This window comes from Miscanthus floridulus, chromosome 7 (genome assembly GCF_019320115.1).
Source record: "Miscanthus floridulus cultivar M001 chromosome 7, ASM1932011v1, whole genome shotgun sequence".
NCBI lineage: Eukaryota > Viridiplantae > Streptophyta > Magnoliopsida > Poales > Poaceae > Miscanthus > Miscanthus floridulus.
Genome location: NC_089586.1, coordinates 44,692,712 through 44,714,496, shown reverse-complemented (window position 1 = coordinate 44,714,496; position 21,785 = coordinate 44,692,712). Strand labels below are relative to the sequence as shown.

Here is a 21,785-nt window from a genome sequence, read left to right as displayed (position 1 = left end):
AGCTGACGAAGGCTAGTACTGCAACGAAGGTAGATGCAACACTCTACCATAGCATCATCGGCGGTCTGCGCTACCTAGTCCACATGAGGCTAAACATTGCGTTCACCATGGGCTATGTCAGCCGCTTCATGGAGGATCCCAGAGAGGATCACTGGGCTATGGTGAAGTGGCTGCTACACTACGTCAAGGGAACGGTGGATCAGGAGATCGTCTTCCCCAAGACAGGCAGAAGTATACTGCAGCTCACTGTATTCAGTGATGCAGACATGGCAGGGGACATCGACGGATGGCGGAGCACCTCTAGCTCTAATCTCATGGCTGTCATTGAAACAGAAAGTGGTGGCGCAGTCCACGTGCAAGGCAGAGTATGTGGCGATAGCCACAACGGCGTACCAAGCAGTATGGCTGCGCCGGCTGCTGGGCGAGTTGACTGGTGTGGAAGTGAAGTGACCTGATTTCTGCGAAGGGAAATCCATAGAGTCGAAGTGTATTATGACCATTGTAGATCATATTACCCAAATTCTAGTCGAATACCACATCCATACAACGATAATATCAGAGTACATAAAGTGCGGAATTACATAATTTATTACATCGTCGCATTGGCGGAATTAAAAGTAGCATTCATTCAGAACAACTTGAAGATAAGATCGCCAAACTCGAGCGTAGGAACAAACCCCTCAACCGTCAAACTCCTCGGAGCTATACTCCTCAGCAGAACCTGTGTGCCAAAATTTATCAGTACGATTTGTACTGGCCACTCCCAACCTATGAGCATTGATTTGTGGAAATTGGATGCAAGTTGGATATAATCAGAAGGAACCTATAAGGCTGGGGTTTCCTATGTATTAGCATATCTAGTATATAATAGTAGTTGGTCAAGTTTTTAACACCATTCCCACGCCCATTCCACCCCATTCCCGTCCAGAGCCAGGTTTTGATCCTGGGATCGAAATACCACCATCTCCACACCATCACCATGCCATCACTCAGTCGATAGGCCAACTCCCTCTCAGCACTGTCTCAACGCCCGTAGCCCTAGCTACGACCGACACTCTCTCACGGGGGAAGAAGAGAAGGACTCATCTCACTATCTAGTTTAAGCGAAACCTAGAAAAGGTCCATAACCGACAAGTCGGCACATGTATCGATCGATCAACCATACACTCTGTAGAGGTTTTACATAACCACAAGATCTGCCTTCTTCGCTGACTGTCGTCAACTAGACTGATTCCGACCGCTTGCTAGCCTAGGATAATGCCACTCTACCATTCAGCCCTGGTACACCCCAAGTCTAGTCTGGGGTGGCTGAAACTATGATTCATGAGCCGGGTCCACAAGGTCTCCATGAAGTCTCAGAAGGGTGTGGGGGAATCCTCCATGCCCCGTATCTCCTTACACTATCCGCTATCAACCTAGCAGTAGTGGCAAATACCCTACCAAGTAGTCCGGCCGTCCCGCACCATATAGGGCGAGTGGTACGTAAGGCTTCCCGGTGAATCTAAGTACTAGTAAGTCCTTAGGGATGACCAAGCCAGAATGTCTTCATCAGGGTTTCCATTTACCATGCCACCATAGCACCTCCATCCCGAGCTCCTCCCATCACAGGTTCACACCCAAGGCCACCTCATATACCATTTACCCACCATAGGTATCCAATCCAGGGGTGCCCAGGTAGCACCACACGGCAAGACTTGCGTAAGGCTCGTCGTATACTCCAACTTGGTCGACACAACCCTCACCCTCCACACACCCAAGTCACACACACAGCACTCTCCCCGTAGCCCAAATAACACCAGTTTCCACCATGCACTAATGTAGTATAAGCGTAGTAGAAGTATAAGCAATAAAATATAGCAGTAAGCGTGTGTCTAGCCTAATAGCAGGGTATGCAGGGGTAAGGTTGCATCAAGGTAAAGGCCATCAAGTAAGCATACTACCATGCAAGTCCTATCTTAGTATGATTATAACAGTAAAGTAAAGCAATAGCAGTTCTATATTAGCCATGCGTAATAGGTGCTACGAGATTGGGTGGGATGTGGCACCTTTAGTGTAGTCATCTCTGTACTCCTCACGGTACTCACGATCCTCGTCCATCTGGTTTTCCTCCGAGTCTGCATACGTTCAAATTATAATCGCGTTAGCGACGTCTATAGAATAGCACAAAGAAGCAATGAAAATTCAAAAGAGCCAAATGCACTCAAACATGGGTGTAACAACCCAGGTTTTTGGAGATGTAAAAAATATGAACTTTTTAAAAATTTTCCTACAATATGTGAAGCATGTAGATGCTAGGACAAACAAAGAACACTTTATAAATAAATTGTTGCATACATATAGTGATGCTTGTAGGAGCTTGCCAGAGTTCCTTATTTGGTTTAGAGTTTTGTGTTGGAGAGCACTAGTCCGTAGCGAATCCTTTTGACTCCTTCTGGAATCTCTCACGAACCCCTTGACCTAAATTCTATAATCAACCAACTATCTTTATCAACTCAATGCCCGTGAGTTGCCAACCCTTGACATGGACCCCACAACCCCTAGTTGACCTCTAGTGGACCCCACTAGGAGGTGTACAAGTTGGCGACACCTGTATACAATACATGAGCCTTGGTTTATTTAGAAAATAGGAAATAGAAATAGAAGAGGAAGGAAATGGTAGGGGGAGAAAGAAATGGCCAAAACAGCCCAAGGAGCCAGTAGGCCCAGCCAGCCTCTCCCACTCAAAGTCGTGGCCTAGCCTGCCCCACCAGCCCGCTCGCCCTCGGCCCAGCTCACCACTCCTCCCTTCTGGCCCGCTCGCGCGCATGTGGCCTGCTTGGCCTAACCGGCACAGCAGCCCAGCCTGCCCCTCTCTCCTCCCTTCGGCCCGCCCTGCCAGCGCCTTGGCCCAACCAGGTTGCTGCTAGTGCACAGCCCAGCCTGGCCAGCAGCCGAAGCCCCCAGCCTCCTAAACCCTAGGGCAGCGCCCAACTCCCAGACCCTGCTGCTGCTCGCAACGCCTGCTCTCGCGCGCGCATCCCGACAACGCCCCCGCTTCTACGCCGCTTGATGCGCGCCGCGTGTCCCTGCCTGTGCACGAACACCGAGGATCATCGACACTGTAACACCTCGGGTGTTAGCCTCGCATAACTTGACTTGCATAACATGAGCATGAGCATCAAGCATTCATAAATCATCATTTACAATTGAAACATCTGATCGAAACATATGAAACATTGCTAGTTATTTCGTGTTTCTTGTAACATATGCATATGATCATGTGCAAATAAATGCTAGTGTGTAATGTTGGTCACTACAACACCTTAGCTACACTTAGATTAACAAAAGGAACCTTGTTCATGAAGGCCACATTTCATGATCAAGCACTTAAGCGATATTTCATGTGTTGACCTGAATAGCTATATGAGTGACTACTACATGAAATGCTTAAATAACCTTGCAAATTGTTTAAACATGCTTAGAGTATCATCATGAACAACTTTGGTATTTAAGGTTAGGGCTAGTTTGGTCATTTAGCCATGGTTTGAATGTGTATCATGATTTCAAAGTGACATGTTTGACTAAAGTGGAACTAGGTGTTAGGGACCTTGCATGGAGGAGTTCACTAAAGCAAAGTTGTAGTGTTTGACATAAGGAACAACTTTTATTTTTATGACATGGACTGATTTAGCTTCTAACATGCTTGAATGGGTCCCACAAAAACCAGCTTTTCACTGTTTTCAACACTTCAAAATTTTTTCTAAGTGTTGGCTCACTAACAGCCTGACGGCCGATCTTTGGGATGACATTGCTCCTTAACCGTTGCGAATTGGGTCTTGATCGTTTAAGACGAATTGCAGCTGGTACATAGGGCTATAAATTTTGTTTAGACGTCTTATGCTTTGGAGCGACGGATTAGCGGGAAAATCAGCGGCAAATCTTGTCGTCAGGCTCGGCCATCACGTTCTGACGAAACTGAATCGCGGCGTCATGGCCGACCGGCTTCAGACACCGCACGCCGCGTGGAGGTCTCCATGGCCGCGCGTCGCCGTTGCTCTGTCCGCGCGGGCCACGCCGCGTCTGGGCGCGCCTTCAAGTCGCCCGCACCCGCCCGCACTCCACCGCGCACCCCATTTGCGTCGCCTCGGCCCTCCTTCCTCGCAGCAGCAGCCCAGCTCTTCCGCGCCGAGAGCCGCCGTCGCCATAGCCAACGCCAGTCACCCTCGTCGGTTCTCCTCCACAGCAACTGCTCCACCAGCACCCCCACGTCTCACCGCCTCCACCCGCGCTCGTCAATCGCGCTTGGTAAGCCTCCGCAGCGCGCACATGCTCGCCGGAGCTCCGCCACCACCCTCCGTCGCCGTGGCCAGGCCTAACCAGACCACCCCAGGCCACGAGAGCGCGCGCACTAGCTTCCTTGTAGTCTGTAGATGCTTGGCGTAGCGTTTGTTTGAGCCGCCGTAGCCTTCACCGGCGTCCCGCCGACGTCCCGCCTCGCCGAGCCGCCATGGCCGCCGCCGTCGTCCTTACTGTCGACAATAGGGTCGGCCAAGGGGTTCAATAGAAGCGCTAGGTTGAGTAGGTCACGCCGTGAAGACGTTACCGCCGGCGGACTCGCCGTCGACGAGCCATGGCCGCGCAAGCTTGCTCAGCGCCGCCGGCTCTGTTTCGGTTTCACTGACAGGCGGGCCCTGCTGACCAGCGGGTCCCACCGGTCAGCGACAGCAGTGTTGTAGGCTAGTTCAAATATTCCAGTTTTTGATTTGTTTTGTTATTTTTGTATCTTTACTTTGGTAGCTCCTAAAATGGTGAAATAAATATGATTGTGTTGCTTAGGAAGTGTAGTATTTAGGAAAAATATGTTCTTGGTTTCAACAGTAGAAATTTCTGAAGATTTAAATAGGGATTTCAAATGTGCTTTTGAATGCATTCAAATTTGTTTATTTTATATCTAGAGTTCCTGTGCTCCAAAAATTATGAAATTTTTGTGGTAGGCTATTCTTGTTATACATGAGCTTGGATAAAAATTTGAGGACCAGTGCATGTGTAGATCTATAGTTATAGATTTTTCTTTTATAAATAGTTAATACTTGCATGAATTTTTATAAATTAATTATGAGTCCAAAATTCATGAAATTTGTTGGAGGTGATACTAGTACCATATGGATGTTAGGAAAAATAAGAAATCTGTTGCTTGACACTTTTCAATAGGATTTTCCATTTATGCTATTTCAAGCCTTGCTTCCTTATCATTTTTGTATAGGATGTTCTACTTAGCAAAATGACATGAAATTTTTATAGTAGTCCTTTGATAGCATTATTAAGGCTCTGTAAATTTTTGAGAATTTATTCAGCACATCTGATATATATTTATTATTTAACCTAGATATCTAAATAAAATAATAAAGGCAAATTAATAAATAGTTTGGGCTTTGCCATTATATTATCTTAACTATGTTTGGTATGCTTAAACTGTTGGTAGGTTCTAGGTTGTCAATTTGTGAATGATTACATAAAGTAGAGGTGCTATTACTTTATATTGCATGTTAAATCATTTCCGGACTGATTCTAGAGTATGAGGAGTTACATGTTGAAACTGATGTGGACTGTAAAAATGGTTAATAACAAAGTTGTAGAAAATTTGATAAGCTTTCCAGAAAGTCCAGGATCACTAGATTTGGAATTATAGAACTCCAGTTATGAGTGAAACAAGTAGATACTGTTTATGGCATAGTCGATGCGTTGTAGAAGTAGTTAAGTAGTAAGCGAGAAGAGATATGCACCTACTCAAACAACGTGATGCACTTGTTAACATATATGCATTCGTAATACTTATACCATACTCATGCATCTAGGATCGGAGGAAGAGATCACGTTGCTGGAATTCGAAGAAGCAGAGGAAGGGAACCCGCAGGAGGATCCGCAAGCCACAGCTCCCGAAGGCGTGGAGCAGAACCCTAAAGAGCTTCCGGAGTGCCCTGACCACCGTCCTACTTCCTTTCTGCGAGGCAAGCCCCGGAGCATTATAAGTCTCCCAGTAATTTACGAATGTTTACTTACGTATTTATGATTGATGCATTAGGTTATAAGAGTTGAATGAAACCACTTGATGCATGTACAATCCTTGTCCAGATATTATCCCTTTAACCGGTATAGGTCCAGGATCGAATATATATGCTTAGCCATGCTTAGACCGGTAGAAGTCGGGTGATGTCCTATCACCTGCGAGATATAGGTGGATACCGGAGCACGGTTGGCTATATCTGCTATCGTGGAACAGAACCATGAGGTAAAAGTAAATTGAGACCGGACGGGAGGTCGATAGAAAAGCAACAAGGCATGGAGGTCTTGGGTGTGGATCTATCCCCGTCTGTGTCGATCAAGGACCGTACCGTTGTTGGAACTTCTGACAAGATTGAACGCATGCCTCTCACTTAGCTGGCCGGATAATTCGTTCCGACCGCGAAGCCGAGTAATTCAACTCAGGCCGGGAATCGTTCTGTTGTGTGCTCCTTCCGGGGAACGATCAGACTGAGCCCATGGGCAGGCTTGGCCTGAGCATCCTGGCATCTGGTGTTCCAGATTGTGCGGCGCAGTACGAACCCGCGAAATGTGTACCGGAGTTGTACCAAAGGTGACCTAAGACTATCGTGGCTGATAGATCTGGGTTTGTGTTAGGAATAAACTCCCAGCTGGTGAAAATCGATTCGAATCGCCGTCTCTCCCGGATAGTGAGAAACTTGGCTAGCTCCAACATCGTAGTAACTGTGTTATGAAACATGATGGTTCAGATGAATATGGAATTACAATACCTGCTATGGTTACTATTGTATGATTCTAAATAATATACCACATGTTTGGCACAGGGTAGTTGCTAATCTAGAAATGGATAGTTATAATTAACTTAATAAAGGAATCACAAGTGTACCAAGATTAATTGCCTTTTTCGCAAAAATGTTGTCAAGTTACGTCCACTTATACAGCCTTGCATAATCCTTGGAGTCATTTTATTTTTGGTTCATGACGGGTAAGTCTAGCTGAGTACCTTCTCGTACTCAGGGTTTATTTTCCCATTGTTGCAGATGGCACTGTGTATCATGGTTATTGCAAGAGTTGCTTCTATCCCGCTGTGGATGAGGAGTAAGCCTTGGGCAGGCTTCCTTAGTAATTCCTATCTTTGCTTTTGTGGATCATGATCTGGCATGGCACTGTATCAAACTACGTTGGAAACTTATCTTCGAACTTATTTGCTTCCGCTTTAATTATCAAACTCGGTTTGTAATAACTTTCTATTCGTACTCTGATGATGAAAAGTATCTGTGAACTTTATGTAATATGTGGCATGTACGTTGAATCCTGTACGATCTTGGTTGTTGTAAATCGTTTATCGAGACCCGTCGTGGTACTCGACGGACTACCAGGTTTATATGGGTCCGAGTATGACAGTGCAACCGCTTGCGGATTGCCATTATACTTGTATTCTTATAAATTGGTCGGTTCTGCGACAGCTGGCATCAGAGCAAGATTCCACGTTAATTGTCACAAGTGTATTTAAAACAAAAGTTTTTGTTTTCCAAAAACCCTTCTCTAGCAACTAATAGTCAAATAATAGGTATTTGAAATCTAAAGTGTGCCATTGATCACTTTCCTTATGCCCAAATTAAGGACTATTAGGTGGCTATTTAAGTACTAACATGGGGGTTTTTACTTCGTCGTCCATACGGCGTGCTATAGTATGGATGCCACTCACTTGAGTGGTAATGTATGGATCAATGCCTCTACGTCAAGGTAAGATGAGTGTATGACCGCAAGATGTGAGCGTGCGGTCGGGAAGAGTTAGTTTTGGTACGGCTATGTATGCATGCTTGCATGTGTATATGGTACGTATTTAATTGTGGGTTTAAATTCTTGTCGGGTAGATTGATACGGAAGTATATGTATGGGTATACATATATGGAAGTATTTACAATTACATTCTGCATATTCATTATGGGTTTAGGGCTGAAATGAAATTTTATGCAGGTACACTAACAACGAAACGTGTAGCTCGACTAGTTACGCTATTTATGAGAGAACGTATGTATGCCACCGTGTCCACCGTTAGAAACAAATTTTCCTAAGTTTGTAAGGACGTACGGCACGAGCATGCATCATGTTAAAATACCATTCACATAATTACAATTGTTCCTCCCCTTATAAAGATTCTTACTCGGTTATGTAACTCTTATCCAGTATGGCATTGTCTCACCAAGGGTACATGTTAATGGTGCAGATGGCACGCACTAAGCAGACTGCTCGCAAGTCCACCGGAGGCAGAGCTCCTAGCCGTCAGCTTGCTCCACGTACCCGTCAACGTCACACGTTCCTCGGAGAGTTTAGGATGCCTACACTCTTATGGAGAGTGCTCAGCTATGTAGGTTATCCTGATGGAATGGAACCCCGCTACTTCTGGGCGAATGAGCGGTTGGGAGAAGGTCTCTTAGTTACTGTGGAGGCCGTTATTCGTCCCCGAGGTGATGATTCTGAGTGGACAGGCTGGTGTTATGAGTCGACTGGCAGGACTGCTAAAGAAGCAGCTGGCAGGGCAGCCTTTGGAATCTTGTGGGATATCATGGATCGTTTTCCCCAGGAGCTGGCAGCCGCTTTGGTTGGAGTCTTTCCAAGAGGTAATCCCTCCACTGACTCATGGTAGCAGGCAAGAGGAAGACCCTTGGAAATTGGTGCAGCAGAAGGGCAGAACAGCGATAACCCTGCAATGAGCGCCATGTTCGCAACGATGAGAGTGTTAGATGGAGTTGAGGGTAGCCTTAGACGTGTGTCTAGTGCTCTTGGTCATGCCCGCGAAGACCGACGTCAGCTTCAGAGGGAGCACAACATCGAGATTGAGAGGCTCACCGAAGAGATGACTCGGTTAACTCACCAACGGAATGCAGCCTGGTCCAGGGAAGATGTTCTGAGAGCTCGACAGTTTGAGCTGGAACAGCAGCTGGCAAATGCGGAAGAATACAACGATAATCTGCATGAAGAGGTTCATCTACTACACAATCAGCTCCACCCTTATGTACCACCTGGAGCCGCAGAAATGGATCTAGAGGGGTACGAGGAAGAAGAAGAAGTGGCACCTGAAGAAGAAGTAGAACCTGGGGAAGGAGATGAGTCTGCGTCTGACCTCGATAGTGATCATGATGAGGATTAGATCGCTTCGCATTTAGTGGAAAGACTAATGTATCACTTTTATTTATGTAATGGACCTGTAGTTCCAAGTTGGCATTAGTAATCAGACTATCATGTAATGTTAATCGCACGTTTGGGTAAACGTTAATGCAATTTCGGTTCCTTGTCGGTAATTACGCTTTAAATTGCATGCGTTATGAGCACGATAAGTGGTCAAATTGGCGATGTCATGTTGCGAGAATGAATTATTATGCCTCTGTTTTTATTGTGCTTTAGAGAAATTTCTCCAGTAATTTTAGTTTGGCATGAGTACCTAATTCATCTGCAATCTCTTGGCATCGACCAATAATCGCTTATTGTTGCAACTTCGCAGATGACGCGCACCCGTGCTGGAGCTGGTGGTAGCCAGGATGGCAACCAGGATGACTTGCCACCCCCACCCCCACCGTCTGCTCAGGAGTTCTTTGCCCAGTTCCTAGGGAGCCAGAGGACAATGGAAGAAGCTTTGCGCCTCATCGCGCAAAACACTGCTCGTGGCCACCCACAGCAACCAGGGGCCGAGCCAAATCAGCACAGTTCATTCAAGGAGTTTCTGGACACGAAGCCGCCGATCTTCAAGGTGGCTGAGGAACCACTGTAGGCCGATGAGTGGCTGAATACCATCGAGCAGAAATTTCGTCTGCTAAGGGTCACAGAGCACCTAAAGGCAGAATATGCTTCTCATCAATTGCAAGGACCAGTAGGAATCTGGTGGACGCACTTTCTGTCGTCTCTACCTGCTAATGCGAGAGTGACCTGGGATCAATTCAAGTTGGCTTTTAGGGGACACCATATTCCCCCGGGCCTGATGCGCATGAAAGCAGCAGAATTTATGAGGCTCACTCAGGGAACCAAGTCACTCACAGAATATATGCACGCATTCAACAACTTGTCAAGATATGCTCCAAGTTTCGTGGATACTGAAGAGAAAAAGATTAAGAGTTTCAAGCGAGGTCTGGGTACCAAATTAATGAAGACTATGGCAAACTCCCGATGTGCCACGTACAATGAGTTTATTAGTGATGCCTTGACCCAAGAAAATCACAACAACATGCATGCAGTTGCTAAAGGTCGCAAGAGGGCCTATGAGGCCGGTGCATCCGGATCTTTCCAGTCAAAAGCGCCTATCACAGCTAGGCCACAATTCCGTCCACCTGCACCCAAGTTCAGGCCTCCACCACCGAAAGCTCAGAATAACAGGCCACAGAAACCATTTCGTAAGGCGTTTACTATTGCCTTACCTAAAGGAAATGGCAATCAGGACAGCTCCGCCGGATTCAAAAGTAATCAACCTTGTTTCAACTGCAACCAACTGGGTCATTGGTCCAAGGAGTGCCCCCACCCCAAGAGGAATGGCAACCCAAATCAGAACAATCAGAGGCAGGTGAATGCCAGGGCACGTCAGGGACAAGTGCATTACACTGCTGTGGAGGAGGTGCCCGCCGGAGAAGTTGTCACGGCTGGTATGTTTCTCGTCAACAAGCATCCCGATGTTGTTTTATTTGATTCGGGAGCTTCTCATTCATTTATGAGTCAAGCATTTGCATCTAGACATGATCAAGAAATAATAGAAGTAAGTAAAGGGGGTTTTAACATAAGTTCAGCAGGGGGAACTGTTACTACCAAAAAGATAGTCAAAAATGTACTCATCTTGATACAAGGGAGGGAGTACACCACAGATTTGATAATATTGCCGGGATTATCGATAAGTGTAATCTTAGGCATGAATTGGATGAAGTATCATGGTGCTCTTATTGACACTAGCACCCGTACTATCATGTTGCGAGAACCCACGGGAGGGAATGCTTTTCTAGTTCCACTCTCCCGCGATTTCGAACCCCAACATTTAGCCTGTGCTATCCAAGCCACCACCATATGTGATATTCCCGTGGTTTGTGAGTTTCCGGATGTATTTCTAGAGGAATTACCAGGTCTACCACCGGATAGGGACGTGGAATTCAAGATTGAATTAGTGCCAGGTACCGCACCCACATCTAGAAGGCCCTATAGAATGCCACCCAATGAGTTAGCAGAACTTAAGGTTCAATTGCAAGATCTATTGGACAAAGGTCTTATCCAACCTAGCTCATCTCCGTGGGGATGTCCAGCACTGTTTGTGAAAAAGAAGGATAAGTCACTGAGGATGTGTGTAGATTACAGACCACTCAATGCTGTGACCATCAAGAACAATATATCCGTTACCCCGCATCGACATCTTGTTCGATCAGCTAGCGAAGGCAAAGGTATTCTCCAAAATTGACTTGAGATCAGGTTACCATCAGATAAAGATCAGACCGGAGGATATACCTAAGACTGCTTTCTCTACTAGGTACGGCTTATACGAGTATCTGGTTATGTCTTTTGGACTAACAAATGCTCCAGCCTATTTCATGTACCTAATGAACTCGGTATTCATGCCCGAACTTGATAAGTTCGTGGTCGTGTTTATCGATGACATATTGATTTATTCAGAAAGTGAGTCAGATCATGAAGAGCATCTAAGGATTGTCCTATCCAGATTGAGGGAACATAAGCTATATGCCAAGTTTAGCAAATGTGAATTTTGGATGAGCAAAGTGCCTTTCTTAGGTCATATTTTATCGAGAGATGGAATCTCAGTGGACCCATCAAAAGTGCAAGAGGTCATGGATTGGAAAGCCCCAACTTCGGTGCATGAAGTTCGGAGTTTTCTAGGGTTAGCAGGATACTATCGCCGGTTTATTCCCGACTCTCAAAGATAGCTAAGCCTATGACCAGACTACTTCAGAAAGATGAGAAATACCAGTGGACACCAGAATGTGAAACAGCTTTTCACACCCTCAGAACTTTGTTGACTACAGCACCTGTGCTAGCACAACCAGACATTGAAAAGCCTTTTGATGTATTTTGTGATGCATCAGGAATAGGTTTGGGATGTGTACTTATGCAAGAAGGGAGAGTAATTGCATATGCCTCTCGGCAACTGAGAAAACATGAAGTCAACTACCCTACACATGATTTGGAACTTGCAGCCGTTGTCCATGCATTGAAAATATGGAGACATTACTTGTTGGGCAATGTATGTCATATCTATACTGACCATAAAAGCCTCAAGTATATCTTTACCCAGCCAGAACTGAATATGAGACAACGTAGATGGTTGGAATTGATTAAGGACTATAATTTGGAAGTGCATTACCATCCGGGTAAAGCTAATGTAGTAGCCGATGCACTTAGTCGAAAGTCCCATTGCAACACAGTGGAAGCGCTATTAGAAGATGGATTCAACTTGCTACATCCTGCTGTACTACACAATATCACAATCAGTTGTTCGCTTGAGGGCAAAATCATAGAGCTACAGCAGACTGATGTAGGAATAAGTCACATCAAAAGAAAAATGCAAGAGCAAGAAACCAAACATTTTAGATTGGACGAAAGAGGTGTATTATGGTTTGAGGACCGACTAGTGGTGCCAAAAGACCGTGAGCTAAGGAATCAAATTTTAGAAGAAGCTCACTCCTCCAAATTGTCTATCCACCCGGGTAGTAGTAAGATGTATCAAGATTTGAAAACCCGTTTTTGGTGGACTAAGATGAAGAAAGAGATCGCAGCCTATGTTGCAAGGTGTGATAACTGCAGTAGAGTGAAAGCCGTCCATATGAAAACCGCTGGATTACTTCAGCCACTGCCTATTCCAGGATGGAAATGGGAAGAGATCAGTATGGACTTTATTACAGGCCTTCCAACAACACCACAAGGTCACGATTCAATCTGGGTCATTGTTGATCGTCTCACCAAGTCAGCACACTTCATACCCGTGAACACGCGGTATATAGTTGGGAAATACGCTGAAATATATGTTGCCCAGATCGTGAGATTGCATGGAGTACCCAGGACCATAATCTCAGATAGAGGACCACAGTTCATAGCTCGTTTCTGGGAGCACTTGCACCAAGCTTTGGGAACCAAGCTAATCAGAAGTTCAGCTTATCATCCGCAAACTTCAGGACAGACAGAGCGAGTGAACCAAATCCTAGAAGATTTACTTAGGGCTTGTGTTATATCTTCAAAAGGTTCATGGGAGAAATGGTTACCTTTAGCTGAATTCTCCTATAACAACAGTTATCAAGCGAGTATCAAAATGGCTCCATTTGAAGCCTTATATGGCAGAAAATACAGAACTCCATTGAATTGGATTGAGCCCGGTGAAAGGAGATATTTTGGTATTGATTTTGTCAATGAAGCCGAAGAACAAGTACGTATCATCCAACAACACATGAAGGCAGCTCAATCAAGACAGAAGAGTTATGCCGATAGAAGAAGAAGACCACTAACTTTTGAGGTAGGTGACTATGTATACTTGAGAGTATCACCCATGAAAGGTGTGAAGAGATTTGGGATGAAAAAGAAGCTTTCACCAAGATACGTAGGGCCATACAAAATTTTGGAACGAAAAGGAAATGTTGCGTACAAGCTACAACTACCACCAGAGACGAGCTAAAGAAATGTCTTCGAGTACCGGAAGAAGCTATTGCACCCACCAACGTGCAACTGCAATCGGATTTGACCTATGAAGAAAAGCCAATTCGAGTATTAGAAGAGATGGAGAGAGTAACAAGGAGTAAGATTATTAAGTTCTATAAGGTAGTGTGGAACAATCACAGTGAACAAGATGCTACATGGGAAAGAGAAGATTATCTGCAAGAAGTTTATCCCGCCTTTTTCCAAGAATGGTAGGTCTTGCAAATCTCGGGACGAGATTTTTATAAGGGGGAGGGGCTGTAACACCTCGGGTGTTAGCCTCGCATAACTTGACTTGCATAACATGAGCATGAGCATCAAGCATTCATAAATCATCATTTACAATTGAAACATCTGATCGAAACATATGAAACATTGCTAGTTATTTCGTGTTTCTTGTAACATATGCATATGATCATGTGCAAATAAATGCTAGTGTGTAATGTTGGTCACTACAACACCTTAGCTACACTTAGATTAACAAAAGGAACCTTGTTCATGAAGGCCACATTTCATGATCAAGCACTTAAGCGATATTTCATGTGTTGACCTGAATAGCTATATGAGTGACTACTACATGAAATGCTTAAATAACCTTGCAAATTGTTTAAACATGCTTAGAGTATCATCATGAACAACTTTGGTATTTAAGGTTAGGGCTAGTTTGGTCATTTAGCCATGGTTTGAATGTGTATCATGATTTCAAAGTGACATGTTTGACTAAAGTGGAACTAGGTGTTAGGGACCTTGCATGGAGGAGTTCACTAAAGCAAAGTTGTAGTGTTTGACATAAGGAACAACTTTTATTTTTATGACATGGACTGATTTAGCTTCTAACATGCTTGAATGGGTCCCACAAAAACCAGCTTTTCACTGTTTTCAACACTTCAAAATTTTTTCTAAGTGTTGGCTCACTAACAGCCTGACGGCCGATCTTTGGGATGACATTGCTCCTTAACCGTTGCGAATTGGGTCTTGATCGTTTAAGACGAATTGCAGCTGGTACATAGGGCTATAAATTTTGTTTAGACGTCTTATGCTTTGGAGCGACGGATTAGCGGGAAAATCAGCGGCAAATCTTGTCGTCAGGCTCGGCCATCACGTTCTGACGAAACTGAATCGCGGCGTCATGGCCGACCGGCTTCAGACAACCGCACGCCGCGTGGAGGTCTCCATGGCCGCGCGTCGCCGTTGCTCTGTCCGCGCGGGCCACGCCGCGTCTGGGCGCGCCTTCAAGTCGCCCGCACCCGCCCGCACTCCACCGCGCACCCCATTTGCGTCGCCTCGGCCCTCCTTCCTCGCAGCAGCAGCCCAGCTCTTCCGCGCCGAGAGCCGCCGTCGCCATAGCCAACGCCAGTCACCCTCGTCGGTTCTCCTCCACAGCAACTGCTCCACCAGCACCCCCACGTCTCACCGCCTCCACCCGCGCTCGTCAATCGCGCTTGGTAAGCCTCCGTAGCGCGCACATGCTCGCCGGAGCTCCGCCACCACCCTCCGTCGCCGTGGCCAGGCCTAACCAGACCACCCCAGGCCACGAGAGCGCGCGCACTAGCTTCCTTGTAGTCTGTAGATGCTTGGCGTAGCGTTTGTTTGAGCCGCCGTAGCCTTCACCGGCGTCCCGCCGACGTCCCGCCTCGCCGAGCCGCCATGGCCGCCGCCGTCGTCCTTACTGTCGACAATAGGGTCGGCCAAGGGGTTCAATAGAAGCGCTAGGTTGAGTAGGTCACGCCGTGAAGACGTTACCGCCGGCGGACTCGCCGTCGACGAGCCATGGCCGCGCAAGCTTGCTCAGCGCCGCCGGCTCTGTTTCGGTTTCACTGACAGGCGGGCCCTGCTGACCAGCGGGTCCCACCGGTCAGCGACAGCAGTGTTGTAGGCTAGTTCAAATATTCCAGTTTTTGATTTGTTTTGTTATTTTTGTATCTTTACTTTGGTAGCTCCTAAAATGGTGAAATAAATATGATTGTGTTGCTTAGGAAGTGTAGTATTTAGGAAAAATATGTTCTTGGTTTCAACAGTAGAAATTTCTGAAGATTTAAATAGGGATTTCAAATGTGCTTTTGAATGCATTCAAATTTGTTTATTTTATATCTAGAGTTCCTGTGCTCCAAAAATTATGAAATTTTTGTGGTAGGCTATTCTTGTTATACATGAGCTTGGATAAAAATTTGAGGACCAGTGCATGTGTAGATCTATAGTTATAGATTTTTCTTTTATAAATAGTTAATACTTGCATGAATTTTTATAAATTAATTATGAGTCCAAAATTCATGAAATTTGTTGGAGGTGATACTAGTACCATATGGATGTTAGGAAAAATAAGAAATCTGTTGCTTGACACTTTTCAATAGGATTTTCCATTTATGCTATTTCAAGCCTTGCTTCCTTATCATTTTTGTATAGGATGTTCTACTTAGCAAAATGACATGAAATTTTTATAGTAGTCCTTTGATAGCATTATTAAGGCTCTGTAAATTTTTGAGAATTTATTCAGCACATCTGATATATATTTATTATTTAACCTAGATATCTAAATAAAATAATAAAGGCAAATTAATAAATAGTTTGGGCTTTGCCATTATATTATCTTAACTATGTTTGGTATGCTTAAACTGTTGGTAGGTTCTAGGTTGTCAATTTGTGAATGATTACATAAAGTAGAGGTGCTATTACTTTATATTGCATGTTAAATCATTTCCGGACTGATTCTAGAGTATGAGGAGTTACATGTTGAAACTGATGTGGACTGTAAAAATGGTTAATAACAAAGTTGTAGAAAATTTGATAAGCTTTCCAGAAAGTCCAGGATCACTAGATTTGGAATTATAGAACTCCAGTTATGAGTGAAACAAGTAGATACTGTTTATGGCATAGTCGATGCGTTGTAGAAGTAGTTAAGTAGTAAGCGAGAAGAGATATGCACCTACTCAAACAACGTGATGCACTTGTTAACATATATGCATTCGTAATACTTATACCATACTCATGCATCTAGGATCGGAGGAAGAGATCACGTTGCTGGAATTCGAAGAAGCAGAGGAAGGGAACCCGCAGGAGGATCCGCAAGCCACAGCTCCCGAAGGCGTGGAGCAGAACCCTAAAGAGCTTCCGGAGTGCCCTGACCACCGTCCTACTTCCTTTCTGCGAGGCAAGCCCCGGAGCATTATAAGTCTCCCAGTAATTTACGAATGTTTACTTACGTATTTATGATTGATGCATTAGGTTATAAGAGTTGAATGAAACCACTTGATGCATGTACAATCCTTGTCCAGATATTATCCCTTTAACCGGTATAGGTCCAGGATCGAATATATATGCTTAGCCATGCTTAGACCGGTAGAAGTCGGGTGATGTCCTATCACCTGCGAGATATAGGTGGATACCGGAGCACGGTTGGCTATATCTGCTATCGTGGAACAGAACCATGAGGTAAAAGTAAATTGAGACCGGACGGGAGGTCGATAGAAAAGCAACAAGGCATGGAGGTCTTGGGTGTGGATCTATCCCCGTCTGTGTCGATCAAGGACCGTACCGTTGTTGGAACTTCTGACAAGATTGAACGCATGCCTCTCACTTAGCTGGCCGGATAATTCGTTCCGACCGCGAAGCCGAGTAATTCAACTCAGGCCGGGAATCGTTCTGTTGTGCGCTCCTTCCGGGGAACGATCAGACTGAGCCCAAGGGCAGACTTGGCCTGAGCATCCTGGCATCTGGTGTTCCAGATTGTGCGGCGCAGTACGAACCCGCGAAATGTGTACCGGAGTTGTACCAAAGGTGACCTAAGACTATCGTGGCTGATAGATCTGGGTTTGTGTTAGGAATAAACTCCCAGCTGGTGAAAATCGATTCAAATCGCCGTCTCTCCCGGATAGTGAGAAACTTGGCTAGCTCCAACATCGTAGTAACTGTGTTATGAAACATGATGGTTCAGATGAATATGGAATTACAATACCTGCTATGGTTACTATTGTATGATTCTAAATAATATACCACATGTTTGGCACAGGGTAGTTGCTAATCTAGAAATGGATAGTTATAATTAACTTGATAAAGGAATCACAAGTGTACCAAGATTAATTGCCTTTTTCACAAAAATGTTGTCAAGTTACGTCCACTTATACAGCCTTGCATAATCCTTGGAGTCATTTTATTTTTGGTTCATGACGGGTAAGTCTAGCTGAGTACCTTCTCGTACTCAGGGTTTATTTTCCCATTGTTGCAGATGGCACTGTGTATCATGGTTATTGCAAGAGTTGCTTCTATCCCGCTGTGGATGAGGAGTAAGCCTTGGGCAGGCTTCCTTAGTAATTCCTATCTTTGCTTTTGTGGATCGTGATCTGGCATGGCACTGTATCAAACTACGTTGGAAACTTATCTTCGAACTTATTTGCTTCCGCTTTAATTATCAAACTCGGTTTGTAATAACTTTCTATTCGTACTCTGATGATGAAAAGTATCTGTGAACTTTATGTAATATGTGGCATGTACGTTGAATCCTGTACGATCTTGGTTGTTGTAAATCGTTTATCGAGACCCGTCGTGGTACTCGACGGACTACCGGGTTTATATGGGTCCGAGTATGACAGTGCAACCGCTTGCGGATTGCCATTATACTTGTATTCTTATAAATTGGTCGGTTCTGCGACAGACACCCCCTGGAAGCCCTAACCCTCATGCTATATAAGCCACAGCAGCCAGCACCTCTCCTGGACTCCCTATAGCCGTCGCCGCCACCTCTCTCTCTCCCTCTTCTCTGCTCATCCATGGCAGAGGGCCACGCCACCAGCGACCCCGCCTAGCCGAGCCACACCACCGTCGCTGCCGTCCACGCCCTTGCCCTCCACGCTGGCCACCGCATCCACACCAGCTCGCCACGCTGAAGCTGCTGCTCGCCACCGCGGCGCTCGGCCTCATCGTCACCGGGAGCCCGCCTCTACCCACGCCGAGCAGCTGCCGCTAGCCGTGACCCCGGGGCGCGGCGCTATTCTACGTCGTGACGTCAAGCTGACCACGCCGCCAGCGACCGCGTGCTCCGCCCCCGTGCCGTGCCACCAACACGATGACCGCGAGCTGCTCCGCCACGACGTCGACGACCTCACGCTGTGCCATGATGTCATCCACGTCCTCACCATAGGCCGCCACGAGCTCATACTCCACCTCGCGCCGTCCAGCTCTGCCAACCACGGACACTACTTCCTCGCCACAACGTCGCGCCCAACCACCACGCCGTGCAGCGCCCCACTACATGGGATGCCGACCGTCTACTTACCCTGCACCCAGCCACCACCGCATGATCTGCCTACATCGGGCCCTGCCTACATCACGCGGACGCCCGGTGCCAAGACCAACGGTGAGCACTGGACTCCCAAGCCCCCACCTTTGTTCATGCCCTTGTTGCCTGCCTGTCCCGGCCTTTGATGCCAGCACTGTCCTCACACCGTTGAGCACCCCTAGAGACTCTCTGTACACGCACTACACACGCATGGCCCAAGAAGACGCCTTGCCAAGCCCTGGTGGCTCGGGAGCACCGGTGCCACCACCCTGTGCCCGCTGCGCTCGCCATGGCCAAACCCCACCATGGCGCTGCTCCGTTTTGGCCCTACCATGAAGACCTAGGCGTTAGGAACGGCCTCTATGTCCTTGCCCCGATGTGGGACACACCCTGCTCTAGCCCCTGGCCGAAGAGGAGCCCAAGTACCCCGACTACCCTCCACCTCACCGGTGCAGACACGCTCCAGGGCGCCGCCGTGCCGTGCATGTCCCGCTTGTCTCCGGCCGCCTTGCTCGACATGGTCGCGCCGATGAACTCTAGCTGGCCAACCGCACTTAGCCACCTAGCTGGTTGAATCCTTAGCCTGCCCAAACCCCTTCATCGCCGTCCACCAGACAAATGGAGCTTGCCGTCGCCCTTTGAGCCTAGCCGCATAGTTGGATGATGTCCTAGGCTACCTGGACCACCATGAGGCGAGCCTTCGGTCAACTGGACCTTGCCTGATGGTGCACCGTGAGCCACACTCGTGGACCCGAGCCTAGTAGGAGCCCAGCACCGCCACATGGATGGCCTCCCCGTGCGACATGAGTGCGGGTTGGACCGGCCCAAGTCCAGCCCTGTCCGAGCCCGCTAAAGCCCAGTCAGGACCCAACCCGAATGACCGTTGACCGGTCAGCATTGACTGTTAACCGGACCCACATGACAGTGACCCAAGAGCCTCGGTTCCACCTGTCAGTAGCTGATAACGTAGATGACGTCCTACTGACGTCAGCGGGTCCCACCTGTCAGCCACAGTTTAGATCTAATAACGCCATGCTGACGTCATGTCGAAAATGAGACCACTCCGACCACCTCGGCGACCACTCCGACCACCTCGGTGACCACTCCAACCACCTCGGCGACCACTCCGACCTCCTCCGCGACCACTCCGACCACCTCCGCGATCACTCCAACCACCTCCGCGATCACTCCGACCACCTCCGCGATCACTCTGACCACCTCGGCGATCACTCCGACCACCTCGGTGATCACTCCGACCACCTCGGCGACCACTCCGACCACCTCCACGATCACTCCGACCACCTCGGCGACCACTCCGACCTGCCTCTCCTTTAGACCAGCAGGAAGACCCCACCGTCTTGCCGGACGCTTTCTTCACTAACCCTTGCTGTGTATGACAGCAGTAGGCACATCTTAGTCAGTCGCAGCCATAGCCAGCCTTTGGCCAGCCATAGCCACTTGTAGCCAGCCACAGCAAGCCATAGCTAGCCACAACAGACCATAGCTGGCCTCAGCTGGCCAGAAGAAGCCACAACCCTCCGGGACAAGTCACAACCGCCTCTGGCCATCTTCATCTTTGCCGTGAAGTCGAATCCTAGTCGAACGCCATTCCCGTCACCAACGAAAGCCCCTTCCTGCTCATTCTTATACTCGTTCGTACACTTACAATACGTGATCTTGATCTATCTATATCTGTCTGCACCATGCCCTTGTGCAGGCCTACCCATTTCCCCCCAGCTATGGAATGTGCTACTCTGTAGTCATGTCAAGTTGTTGCATCTTTCGGTCGTGTTTGGTTCTTATCGCGGTGTGGTTGCCTGTGTGCTAAGCCTTCGAGCCGGCTGAGGGATCGTACCTTGTTCAGACGCTACCATCGCGGGATCTGTCTCGCCATGACCGTGATGCTGAGTATAACTTGACCCCTCACTTTTTAGTTGACTTCATAGTACCATGAGTGTTAGCTCCTGTCTTCGACCCTAGAACATGGTTGTGATGGATTCGATGTCGATACTAACATCGATGCGGATATCACCCACATGCTTTGAGCCCTCCATGACTAAGTCCTATGGGAGATGACCTAGGAGATAACAATTGTGGAACAATGAATGCCAACTCGTTGGTGTAGCTTCTGGCCATGAGTCCATCTCGCCATGACCATGGAGCTATGCCACTCTTTTGCTTTTTACTTGCCTCTTCATGCTCAAACCCCCGTATGCTTGTACTTGTATGACCATCAGCATTTCTTTGATTCCCACGGTGACAACCGCACCACTATGAATCAGAGAGATGACTTAGTGCCAGTGCACCCAGGTCGGGTACCCTATGAGTGGTTTGCGCACTTGTATTCTTTAGTGAGCCGCTCCTTTCGATGCCCTGTCTTCTGTCGTGGCGTGTGTAGGAAGGAGCAGACCTCCGTTCTTTGCTGTTATTGCCTTATTAGCCCGCTCTGTTCGATTCCGCCTCATCCATGGCGATTGGATCAAAGACCAGACTATCTCTTTTTAGTTAGCGAAGCTATAGTCTATGTCGTACCTCGGACCCATGCGTGTCGACCCGATCGGCTGTCTAAAACCATCTTTCCCGAAGATGTGTCTGAGAACATGACATGGATGTGCCTAGCTAACCCCCGCATCTTTAGCCATGTTGAGCGACCCTCTTCTTGGCTCCCAATGTTATTGTGTCATGTGGATCGAGGGGAACCGTTGATGTCCAATCTCCTTGCGCTACCGCTTTCTACCATAGCGGACGAGCCGAAGTACATTGGAGCCAAGTCACAATAGTGTTAATTGTTCTTGTTTGCTACTCGTGTCCAATTGTGACT

At 47.1% G+C, this 21,785-nt stretch overlaps 1 protein-coding gene across 1 annotated transcript in view; it reads left to right on the top strand.

Annotated features, from left to right (window-relative positions):
- Positions 1–21,785, top strand: part of LOC136463132 (protein NPG1-like) — a 49,762-nt gene that overhangs the window by 10,242 nt on the left and 17,735 nt on the right. The gene's annotated exons all lie outside the window — the stretch shown is intronic.